Raw genomic sequence first — 13,061 nt, 5'->3', positions numbered from 1 at the left:
TAATCATCTGGCAGAGAATACAGGTGGGGAGCAAGCCTGGACCCCACGGTGCACCAACTGCCACGATTTGGAGGGTCCAAGGAGCTACGGCAGCACAGGCAGGGCCACCCGTCCTGGCCTTGGAAGCGGTAGGGGGTCAGGCAGACTTCCTGGAAAGAGTTACTAAGCAGAGATGGGACAGGATGCAGCAGGAGGGCAAACAGAACAGGTGAAGGCAGAATCAGCGGGGGACCTAGGAGCAGGGAAGGGAGTAGGAAGGGAGGAGGTGGGAGGCAGAGCCCGGCGCTGGTCAGGGAGGCCTTCTAAACCGTGTTAAGAGGGCTGGGTGTAATCCCAAGGCCAGTGGGCACTGACAAGACCCATCGTTGATAGGACTGGCTTGAACTCACCTGGCCTGGCCCGCACACCTAAGGAAGCTGGTCTGCGCTGGTCGGGGCTCCCATCCACTATCGTGACTTCCCCTCCCCCGGCCTCTGAGCCGGTCTACACTGGCTTTGATCTTGATACACCCACCGCCTATGGCAGCTCAGCCCCTGCCCACAGCCCTCACCCAGACTCCACGACTTTCATCTTCCTCTTTGATGAGCCAGCAAATTCACAAGCATCTTCAGGCCAGACCCCCAACACACACGTACGGACACGCACAGGCACATGCACACCCGCGCACAGTCATCCAGCTCACCCCTCCGGATACACAGTAGATGAAAGGCAGGAGAAATCCACTGGCTGCCTTGTTCTAATGAGGTCTAATCATACTCATTAGCCCTGGGAGGCAGAGAAGGAGGGAATAGAGAAAAGCGATCCGGCTGGGAAGGGTTTCCCTGGATGTGTCTCTGTCTCCGACATCCCACCTGCTGAGCAGGAAGCGTGAGTGAGGCGTCCTAATCCTCCCATCCCTCTGCCCATGGACTGTGTCCCCAGTGCCACCGCCGTGACATCAGTGTCAAGCAAGGTCAAACACAGATCGAAAGCAGCCCCAGCTAACAGCACCTCCGGGCTCCACCGTTCCCTTATGTGACACGCTTCGGTTCAACAGATGTTTAGGGAACACCCACCGTTCATTCATTCCTTGGTTTGTTCATTCATCATTGACTCAAAATGCAACGATCGCATTCCTGATGTGTGCCAGACACCGTGCCGGGTGCAGAGGGGGACGAGAGGAATCGGATGGGATCCCACCTTGCAGTGCTCCCCCTGCCATGTGAGTGGGTGAGACCATGAATTAAAGGCTAACTACATGGCAGAGTGGCATGTGCTAAAGCCAGAGGAGCACAGGTGCTGACAAGGCTCGGAGAAGAGGCACCTGCCTAACCTGGGATCCCGGAGAGGGATGCTGACGGTGAGTCCTGTGACTGAATAAGTGCTCCTGGGACAGAGATGTGTGCACACATTCCAGAACACATAGATCAGAAAGCAAGAGTCATTGGTTTTAATAGCCCTAAACTGGAAACAACCAGCCTGAATGTCTAGTTACAGTAGAACAGCTGAGTAACATTTGATGTATTCATACAATGGAATATTATACAGTTAAGAGAATGAATGAATCCCAGAGACATACAACCACATGAAGGACCCTCAGTGGAATGTTGGGCCAAAAAAATGCATGTAGTATAATTCTAGTCACATAAAGTTCCAAACAGACGAAACTGAACTATAGGGTTTAGGGATACATATACACAGGTGGCAAACTATAAAGGAAAAATGATATTTATAAATTCAGATTAATGGCTCTGTTTAGGAGAGGAGAGGTTATGATTGGGGAGGGGCACACTGTGGGTTTTGGGGTGACGATAACGTTCAACTCCTTGGCCTGGGTGGTTATTCATGTACAACGCTATATAACCATTCATTAAAATGTCTGAATATGTGGCTTGACCACAGATAATAGCTTGTCTTCCCCAGTGAGGGGACGTTTACACACTTGAGACAGAAAAGTGTGGTAGTTGCAAGCACATTCTTTGCTGTTGGCTGATTGGGTTCATTTCCACCTTGCGCAAGTGACCTGACCTGTCCGAGCCTCAGGTTTCCTCATCTGTAAAATGGGGTTAATGATAGTACCAGCCTCATAAAGTTGTTGTAGGATTAAATGTGATGGCAAATGTCAAGTGCTTGGCACAGAGCCAGGCACACAGATGTAATAATTAATCATGATCACCATCACCATCATCACCATCACCAACATCACCATCACCATCATCATCACCAACATCACCATCATCACCACCATCACCATCACCACCATCACCATCACCACCATCACCATCACCAACATCACCATCATCATCACCAACATCACCATCACCATCACCATCACCATCATCATCACCACCAACATCACTATCATCACCTACATCACCATCACCATCACCATCATCATCATCATCATCATCATCACCAACATCACCATCATCATCACCACCAACATCACCATCATCAACAACATCACCATCACCACCATCACCATCATAATCACCAACATCACCATCACCACCATCACCATCATCAACATCACCATCACCATCATCATCACCACCAACATCACCATCATCACCATCACCATCATCATCACCACCAACATCACCATCATCACCAACATCACCATCACCACCATCATCACCAACATCACCATCATCTTCCTCATCATCACCAACACCATCAGCATTACCACCATCATCACCAACATCACCATCATCTTCCTCACTATCACCATCATCATCACCAACATCACCATCATCTTCCTCATCATCACCATCATCACCATCACCAACACCATCAGCACAGCATCACCACTATCATCACCTACACCACCAAAGCCTCTCTTTTTCCTTCTTGCTAATCCATCCAAATCACTTCTTCCTTATCCTTCTCTTCCTTCTTTATTCCTCTGGCACTCTCTACTTCATAATTGTCTTCATCTAGAAATTGAATGACCCGGTGACAGTGCCGCCTGGAGTCATAAATAGGTCTAGATCTTGGTAAATAAGGAAGTAAAATTATACCTGCCATTTTTCAAAGCTCTTTCATTCTCAATTTCAAATCATCTGTCCCATTGACAGAACACACATCCCAATTTATTTTATTTTTTTATTTTATTTATGTATGGTTCATTTACAATGTCATGTTAGTTTTAGGTGTACAGCAAAGTGATTGAGATTATAAATATATATTCTTTTTCAGAGCCTTTTCCCTTATAGGTTATTACAGAATATTATGTAGAGTTCCCTGTGCTATGCAGTAGGTCCTTGTTGGTTATCTATTTTATATATAGTAGTACGTATGTGTTAATCCCAACCTCCTCACTTATCCCTCTCCGCCCCATCCACTTTGGCAACCATAAGCTTGTTTTCTTTTTAAAAAAGTATGTATTTATTTAGCTGTGCCAGGTCTTAGTTGCAGCATGCGGGATCTTCGTTGCCGCATGTGGGATCTTTAGTTTTGGCACACAGGATCTTTCACTTGTGGCGTGTGGGATCTAGTTCCCTGACCAGGGGTCGAACCTGGGCCTCCTGCATTGGGAGTGCAGAGTCTTAACCACTGGACCACCAGGGAAGTCCCCATAAAGCTTGTTTTCTATGTCTGTAGGTCTGGTTCTGTTTTGTAAATAAGTTCATTTGTATCTCTTTTTTTTTTTGGTTCCACATATAAGTGGTATCATACAATATTTGTCTTTCTCTGACTTCACTTAGTATGATAATCTCAAGGTCCATCCATGTTGCTGCAAATGGCATTATTTATTTTTTATGGCTGAGTAGTATTCCACTGTATATATGTACCACATCTTCTTTATCCATTCATCTGTCGATGGACATTTAGGTTGCTTCAATGTCTTGGCTATTGTAGATAGTGCTGCAGTGGACATTGGCGTAGATGTATCTTTTTGAATTATAGTTCTCTCTGGATATACGCCCAGGGGTGGGAGTATGGGATTATATGCCAACTCTGCTTTTAGTTTTTTAAGGAACCTCCTTACTGTTCTCCATAGTGGCTGCACCAATTTACATTCCTGCCAACAGTGTAGGAGGGTTGCCTTTTCTCCACACCCTCTCCAGCATTTATTATTTGTAGACTTTTTTTTTGGCCGCACCACTTGTGGGATCTTAGTTGCCCAACTAGTGATTGAACCTGGGCCACCACTGTCCTAACCACTGGACTGCCAGGGAATTCTCATATATTTAGGCTTTTTGATGATGGCCATTCTGACGGGAGTGAGATGATTTTGATTGGTATTTTGATTTGCATTTCTCTAATAATTAGCGATGTTGAGCATTTTTTTCATGAACACACATCCCAGTTTTTGCCTCAGAATCTGCTTCCTCTAACTTGCACTAGAAATGCCAATCATGTCTTCTTCTTGCTGTCACAAGGCAGGACCCCACTCCCTGACCACAGCTGATTGGGTCAGGGATGGACACCTGACTCTAGCTGACCTAAGCTGCATCTCTCCAGGGAGTCAGGATCCAGAGAGTCAAGGTTATTGACTGCCAGGGTGTTGGACTGAGAGGTGATGGGAAGAGCACCCCGCAGCAGAGAAAGCTGGTCTGTGGGGAGTGGAAACGCAGAGCAAACAGCAGGAGAGACAGTGGAGCTCAGGAAAAGAGAGGGACTTGGGTTCTGGTTTCTGTCCAGAGCCTGATTTTGCCTCCATCTTTAAGATCAGAGAGATCCTCCTCTGTTCCACTAAATTGCACATTCTTATCCCTGATGGCCTATGGTTTGCATAATATTTTTCTTTAAATAGATCTTCCCCTGGCCCCCTTTTTAAAAACATGGATAGATTTATTTTCAAAGAAAACTTTACATTCGCGATCTAAACAGAAAATCAGTAGCATATGATATTCTCAGAAGGAAACTGTAAAACTAAATGTAAACAATAAATAATAATAGATATAAACATCAAAAATTAAATAGTGAATACAAGGAAAAAATAAGCTCAATTAATTTACAAAGTGTTTATCTGAGAAATGCACATTAAAATCATAATGAGATACCACTGCACATTCACTAGAATGGCTAAAATTAAAAAGACTGACATTACCAAGTGTCGGTGATGCTGTGGAGCTCCTGGAACTCTCACCTTCTGCTGGGGGCATGCTAACTGATTCAACCACTTTGGGAAACTAAAGACTAAACTTAAATGCATTTGACACTTGAACAACACAGGTTTGAACTGTGTGGGTCCACTTAAAAATAGACAGATTTTTTTCGACAGTAAATACTACAGCACTAAACGATTTGTGGTAGGTTGAATCCGTGGATGCAGAAACGTGGATGCAGAGAACCTGCGGATACAGAGGGCCGATTATAAGTTATATGTGAATTTTTGACCGCACGGAGGGTGGGTGCCCCTACTCCCCTCGTTGTTCAAGGGTCAACTGTATACTTCTCCTCTAGTCCCAGTAAGTTCATGCCTAGGTGTATACCCAAGAGAAATGAGTGCCCCCCAGAAGACACACAGGAGTGCTCATACCAGCTTTATTCAAAATAACGCCAAACTGGAAACAACACACCTGTGTATCAACAGGAGAGCAGAGAAATAAATTGTAGTACATTCATGCAATGGAACAGGAACAGCACTGAAAAGAACAAAGTGCAGTTGCACGTAACAAAACAGATGAATCTGAGACATAACGTTGAGTGAAAGAAGCCACACACACACGTGTGATTCCATTAACATGAAGTTCCAAGGTAAGGCAAAACGAATTTGGGGTGATACAGTTCAGAATAGCTGTTCCCTGCAGTGGGTGGAGGGGCGATGGGTGGGAGGTGCTCAGGGAAACGTCCTGTATCTTGAGCCACGTGGTGCATGTATCTTGTTACCGTGAGGGGTGGGTACCGGGCAGAGCAGAGCGGCCACCTCGCATCAGGGTACTATTACTGCCGCTATTGCTGCCAGCTCCTGATGGCGTGATCCCAGCAGGGAGCGGGAGAAGGCAGTTTAAGGAGAAGGATGGCGGGGATGTTGCCGGGCAGCAGGGAGGAGGGGGTGCGTGCGTGCTTGCTCCGAATTTAGACTCTGCCCCTCACGGGCAGGTTAGCTCATGTGCCCGAGACTTTCCTCATCCGTAAAGTGACAGCATCTGGGGGCTGATGTGGCTTGGGGGTTTCAGGGCACTGAGCCCAGCTTGCAGCAAGTGCCCACTGGCTGTCCTAATGAGGGATGGCCAAGGATGAGGGTTCCTGACCCTCCTGGCAGAGAGGACAGTTTGAATGAGTCTGGAAACACTTGAACTTGGAGTCAAGCTTGGAGAACCAGCTCCTACAGGATTTACTTGCCTATCTTAGGCAAATTGCTTTTCTGCTCTCTGCCTCAGTGCCTTATCTGTGACCTGGGGACCAGCATTTCCTAGGACTAAGATGTGGGCCTTGCAGCCACAGGGTGGAGAGAAGAAGCACCCAGCAGGGTGTCTTAGGGTAGCATTTCAAAGCTCAGATTAAGTTCTCAACTTTTCTCCTGAGCAGACTTTTGACCCTGGAGCTGGTCAGCAATTAATCAAAAACAAAGGATTCCTTTGTTATCATCTCCACACAGATCAACCCCTGGGGATGGGATGCTTGCCCTGAAGCCTGGGTACCGGCATCCCAGAGCAGACCAGGAGTGAGATGCCCCAAAGAGTTCTCCTTGCCTTTCGTTTTTTAAAAAATATTTAATTAATTAATTAATTTTTAAATTGTTTTTGGCTGTGTTGGGTCTTAGTTGCAGCACGCGGGCTTCTCTCTAGTTGTGGTGTGCGGGTTTTCTCTTCTCTAATTGAGATGCGCAGGCTCCAGGGCACGTGGGCTCTGTAGTTCGTGACACACGGCTCTCTAGTCGAGGCACACAGGCTCAGTAGTTGTGGCGCGCAGGCTTAGTTGCCCCGCGGCATGTGGGATCTTAGTTCCCTGACCAGGGATCGAACGCGGGTCCCCTGAATTGGAAGGCAGATTCTTTACCACTGGGCCACCAGGGAACTCCCCTCCTTGCCTTTCTGGAGCTGACACTTGCTAGCCATATGTGGCCTCGGGTCACTCACTTTACCTGCTTGAGCCTCAGTTTCCCCATCTTTAAGGAGAAAGTGATGGTCACAGTCTGGACCCCAAAGGGTCCTGCCAGGAATTAGATGAAATCAGGTGCTCAGGGTCCTGGCAACAAAAATGGGCCAAGGACATCCAAGAAGCCTGTCTACTCCTCACTGTGCTCCCATCCAGGGCTGACGTCTTTCCCTGCCTCTGGTTTGGGGAGAAGGAAGAGCCCAGGACAGTCTCAAGGTGTAGACCCTCATGGGCACCTCCAAGCAATTATCCTCTCTTCTCTGGGACCTGAGCAGGGACAGGCAGAGAGTTACAACTGGAAGATGAATGATGGTGGTTTGGGAGAAGGAGAGAATGGGAGGGGGAGGACCCGGGGGCCTCCAGCACCTCTCCACCCGCTCGGGGCAGAGGCAGCTCCTGTAACAAGATCATCCTCATTCTTGGGAAAATTATCCCTGGAAAGGGGCAGGAATAATATTAATAACAGTTATGAGTTATTGAGGACCAATGAGGCGGTGGGGACCGTACAAACACCTTACTTACCTGGGTTGAGTCCTTTGCTCTTTGCCCCAACCCTACAAAATAGGAACAGGTGTTGGTGTCATTTTACAGATGAAGAGAGAGAGGCACAGAGCCATCCCATAATGGGCTCCCAGCGAAGAAACAGCTGAGCTGGTTTTCACACCCCGGCAGCAAAGGGGACTGCGCAGATGAGATCACGGATGCCTGTCTTAACAGCTGCTCCTGGAGCTGTAGCCAGGCAGAATTCCCACGTTTGCATGAGTTTGTGTAGTGGGGCCAGTTTTGGGGTGGAGAGATCAAGCCTTGGAAGCTGGCCTGGGTGACCCTAAAAAGATAAGCCCTTCTGAAGAGGTTTGCTCATTGCTTACTACGGCCACAGTCCTGATAAGTAATCCATGGCACGGCAGGGCAGGGTCACACTGAAGTGTAGGAAGAGTAGGCGGGGACTCCTAGGGGAAGTCCTGCAGCCTGAGAGCCAAGGGACCAGGGAAACCATCTTGCTCCCCACTTTATAGGTAAAGCCACTCGGCCTCAGGAAGCTCTGGGAGACTTGCCCAGTGTCACACAAGTTAGTGTCAGAACTGAGACCAGAATCCAGGTTCCCCAATGCCTGATAGGGTACTTGTCCCTCTCATCACCCTACTTAACACTAACTCTTAGGTCAGCATATTCATGCAACAAAAGTGTACTGTACACTGACTGTGTTCCAGCTTGGGGGGCATGAGAGTGAGTGACACAGATGTGGCTACATCTGCATGAGGCATGCAGTCCATTCTGCTGTGCAGTCCATACTGCTGTGTAACAAATATCCCCCAAATTTAGTGGCATAAAACAGGCTGTTATGGACTGAACACTTGTTTCCCCCCCCCCCACCAGTTCATATATTGAAGCCCTACCCCGCAGTGTGGCTGTGTTTGTAGACAGGGCCTCTAATGAAGTAAAGTTAAATGAGGTCATAAGGGTGGGGCTCTGATCCCTTAGGATTAGTGTCCTTATAAGAAAAGACACCAGAGAGCTCTCTCTCTTTCTCCTTCTTGCTCTCTCTCTTGCTCTCTCTCTCTCTGCCATGGGAGGACCCATGAGAAGGCAGCCATCTGCAAGTCAGGAAGGGGCCCTCTCTAGAACCTGACCATGCTGGCACCATGATCTAGGACTTCCAGCCTCCAGAAAATAAATTTTCGTTGTGTAAGCCGCTCAGTCTCTGTTACTCTGTAATGGAAGCCTCAACAGACTGATACACAGGGCTTGGCAAACTTTCTCCGTAAAGGGCAAGATGGTAAATATTTTAGGCTTTATGGCCACGTGGTTTCTGTCCAAATTATTCACCTCTACCACTGAGTGTAAAAGCAGTTGTAGCCACGTGTAATAAATGGGCATGGTGTGTTCCAACCAGACTTTGTTTATAAAAGCAGGCAGTGGCCCCTGAGCTGCAGTTGACGTGACCTCTGCCTGACTTCACAAAGCAATAATCATCTATTTTGTTCAGAAATTGAAATTATGATGGAAACAACCTAAGTGTCCGTTGCTGGACGAATGAATAAAGAAAATGAGGTAGATATAGAAATAATGGAATATCACTCAGCCATAAAAATGAAGGAAACCCTGCCATTTGCAACAACCTAGATGGACCTTGAGGGCATTATGCTAAGTGAAATAAGTCAGAGAAAGACAAATATAATTTCATCTCACTTGTGGAATCTAAAACAAAAAAAAACAAAAGCTCACAGATACAGAGAACAGATTGGACTGGAGGTTGCAGGGGAGGGGGGTAGGCAAAATGGGTGAAGGGGGTCAAAAAGTACAAACTTCCACTTATAAAGTAAATAAGTCCCAGGATGTAATGCACAGCATGCTGACTTTAGTTAACAGTACTGCGTTGCAGATTTGAAAGCTGCTAAGAGAGCAGAGCTTTTTTTTCTTTTTAATAAATTTATTTTATTTTTAGCTGCATTGGGTCTTCGTTGCTGCGCACGGGCTTTCTCTAGTTGCGGCGAGCGGGGGCTTCTCATTGTGGTGGTTTCTCTTGTTGTGGAGCACGGGCTCTAGGCACGCAGGCTTCAGTAGTTGTGGCACATGGGTTCAGTAGTTATGGCTCGCAGGCTCTAGAGCGCAGGCTCAGCAGTTGTGGTGCGTGGGCTTAGCTGCTCCGTGGCACGTGGGATCTTCCCGGACCAGGGCTCGAACCCATGTCCCCTGCATTGGCAGGTGGATTCTTAACCACTGCGCCACCAGGGAAGCCCTAAGAGAGTAAATCTTAAATGTTCTCATCACAAGAAAAAAATGATTCTGTAACTCTGTATGGTGATGGATGTTAATTAGACTTATTGTGGTGATCATTTTGCAATATATACAAATATCAAATCATTGTTGTACATCTGAAACTAGTATAATGTTGTGTGTCAGTTACACCTCAAAAGGGAAAAAGAGAAATCGGAATTATGACAAGGCATGGGGGGGAAAGCCCCATGGATGGGGTCTCTGATCCACGTGGCATTTGCTGGTGTGGCCGGACAGGAGCTGGTGGACTGACTTTCAAAATGGTGTGCGTACAGAGCTGTCAACTGGGGCTGGCTGCTGGCTGGGAGTCCAGCTGGGGCTGAGGGCTGGAGGGCCCATTTCTCTCCTGATGAGCCTCTTCACGGGCTGCTTGGGCTTCCTGACAGCATGGTGAGATGGGCCCATGCTTCCAGATCTCAAGAGCATGAGGCAGAAGCTGTGTCACCGTTTACACCCTAACCTTCGAAATCACATTGTGCCACTTCTGCTATACTCACCAGCCGGCCCACCTCCCAGCAGATAGAGCGTCAGTATCACGTTATAAGAGAGCATGAAGAAAGGGAGCTCCCGATGCAGATGTCTCACTGTGTAGGGTAAACATAGGCACCTTCAAGGAGACAAAGGGGAAACTATAGATTGCAGCTCAGGTCTCTGAAGGAAACACATGGGCTTCTGTGGAGGTGAGAGGGAGGCATTCTTTATATAGGGAAAACAGGAAGCCTTTCTGGAGCTGAAACCGGAAAACTTCCCGGTCCCAGGAAGAGGGAGTGGGCATAGGAAATGGCAATGCACACCCTGGAGGCTGGCAAAGCAGACAGCTTGGGCTGGAATCCTGCTTAATCAATATCTTCCCTTTGGCCGGGCACTTCCCAGAGCGGGCTTTAACCTGGTCATTGTGGAAGCCCAGGTCACCTGAGGAGTTGCCCGTGGAGTCACTAACGTGAGCTGTTCACCCCAGAGCCTGGTGCACAGAACCGTGAAATTCCTCATGGTGGTCTGGCTTTTTGTTCCTTCTCCCTGGCTTGTGTTTTGAGATTGCTGGGTGGTACTGTGTTTATAGCCTTGGACAGTTTCCTCCAAAATGAAATCAATACCGCCAGCCCTACTTTATGGGAGAATGATTTCCAAATTGCACAAAATGAATGCCTCTACTATCTGCATTACAGGGAAGAGAGTCTGTCACTGTTGGAGCTAATCTGAGAGGAGGCAGGGTCATGGGGGGGGCGTGTTTGGAATTGCCTGGGGGAAGGGTATGCATTAGCCAGAGGTAGAAGGTGCTGACCAGTAATTGCTCGGAACCAATCACCATTTCCCAGCGAGATCTCAGTTGCAATCCACTGCTTGTGTGAGGAAGGGCTGCTGAATCAGCAAAAGAGAGCTTGGAAATAAAATGAAAGAAAGTGCAGACTGTCCAAGAGAAACGGCAATTTTATGTCAGCAGTGTCGAGGGAAGCAGGCTGAAGGCTGGGCATCCCATGTAGAAAGCCGTGACCTTTGCTGGGGGCTGGGCTTCTAATAACACCACTTCCCACTTCTTGAGCGCCTACCGGGCACTGGGCGCTCAGCTGAGCTGAGTTCTCACAGCGACCTGATGGGAATTGCCCAAAGCCACACAGCTGCTGGGCCATGGAGGCAGGATTTGAATCTGAATCTTGAGGAAAGTCTGCAGCCCTTTCCCTTACACATTCATGATATCTTATTTTTCATTTACACCGAACAGCCGTGAGATACTATTTTATATCCATTTAGAGAGAAAAAAAAAATGCAGACCTAAGTCTGATAACACCGAGTTTTAGCCAGAAAGTGGAGAACCAGAAGTGCAGTGCACTGCAGGGTGAGAAGGAAATTGCTCCAGGTGTTCCGGAGAGCCATTTGGCAACGTCCATTAAGTCCAAGATGTGCTCTCCCCAAGAATTCCACCCCTAGGAGTTTAGCAAAACCTTCCGGAGAGTACAGGGAGGCGCCACCTAGAAGGTGCATTGAATCACTGTAACTGCAAAGTCACAAAGCAAAACTGAAAACTCCCTAATTGTCCCTCTGCAGGGGGCTGGTAAAGAGAGGACTGCCCTGCAGGCTGGTGGCCCTTTAGGGAGGGGGCTTTGGTGCTCAGGTCAAGACAAGAAGTTGAGCGTGAACTCTGGAAGAAGGAGGAGGGGCTAGTTTTCCAGTGAGAGCCCGTTTGGCCAAAGGTGGGAACAGTGCTGGCAGGCGGTGTGAGCAGGGCCCCTGGTTAGTGGTGACTTCAAAGTGTAGCTCTTTTGGCGTCCTAAATCTCAGCTCCACGGCCTGTCTTGCAATTCCTGACTCTGCTCGGCCCGAGTCACCCCTGCACTCCAACGAGCCCCGACCCTGTGCAGTCTCCCCCCGCAGCACTCGGGTGCTGCCGTTTGCCCAACACGTTCCGGGAGAGCTGGGAACTCGGGCTCCTGCCTACGGATTTATGGGCCAGGAAATGCATTTCAAATTGGTCCCAGGATACTCGGATCCAGCAATCAGACACCATCTCTTGGGGGTGGGGGATGGGAGTATGTGTGGAGAGAGACCTAATAACGCCCGAGTGGCGATCCCACTTGCTCCCCCAAAGCACAACCGCTCCCGGGATGGGGGGCTACCTGTTGGCCAGGGCGCGGGGGAGGGACGGAATTTGGGTGTCTTTACTCCAAGGTATGTGCGTGTAGCCGGACTTTCTCTTAATTTATGGGGCGGGGCTAATCTCCAAATACCAGTTTTCTAAGGCGAGCATCACCCTTCCCCCAAATGTGGACCCGAACTGCCTGTAAGGAAAAAGGACGGATCATTTGTCGTAGAGAAAACCACCTGTGGTCCGCCAAAAGCCTCTTCAGTCAAGTCAGGGCCAGGCGTCGCAGGCGGGAACCGGGCGCGAGGGGCGAGCCTCGGGGTGGGGGAGCCGAAACATGCGGGGCGCCTCCGGCCCACCCTGGGCGTGCTGTGCAGGGCTTCACCTCGCAGCTCCCGGGAGGGGGCAGAGAGCGCCCTGGGTGCTGGGCGCCTTCCCGTTACGCAGTTCCTGTCCCTTTAAATCCAAGTCCCGGGAAAGGGGGTGCTGGGGCGCCCCGGCTGGACCCCTATTTCCAGGCTGGCCCGAGCAAGAGGGGAAGGCGGGCGGGCGGGGCGCCTGGGGCCTCCGCCTGCGCCACGCGCCCTAGACCAGGAGGAGCAGCTCCCCTCTCCAGGCAGCCGGCGCGCTGGGGGCGGGGGGCCGGGCGGGGGCGCGCGGGCGGCGGGGTGCGGGG

At 49.1% G+C, this 13,061-nt stretch overlaps 1 non-coding gene across 1 annotated transcript; it reads right to left on the bottom strand.

Annotated features, from left to right (window-relative positions):
• Positions 1-3,476: 3,476 nt before the first annotated feature.
• On the bottom strand, positions 3,477-3,549 carry TRNAG-CCC (transfer RNA glycine (anticodon CCC)). Its single transcript has one exon. It is a non-coding gene; the product is annotated as a tRNA-Gly (tRNA).
• Positions 3,550-13,061: the final 9,512 nt, after the last annotated feature.

This window comes from Aethalodelphis obliquidens, unplaced genomic scaffold (genome assembly GCF_003676395.1).
Source record: "Aethalodelphis obliquidens isolate GAN/ISIS:26980383/991018 unplaced genomic scaffold, ASM367639v1 scaffold20, whole genome shotgun sequence".
Taxonomy (NCBI): domain Eukaryota; kingdom Metazoa; phylum Chordata; class Mammalia; order Artiodactyla; family Delphinidae; genus Aethalodelphis; species Aethalodelphis obliquidens.
The sequence above is the reverse complement of the archived record's forward strand: the minus strand, read 5'-3'. Positions and strand labels throughout refer to the sequence as shown.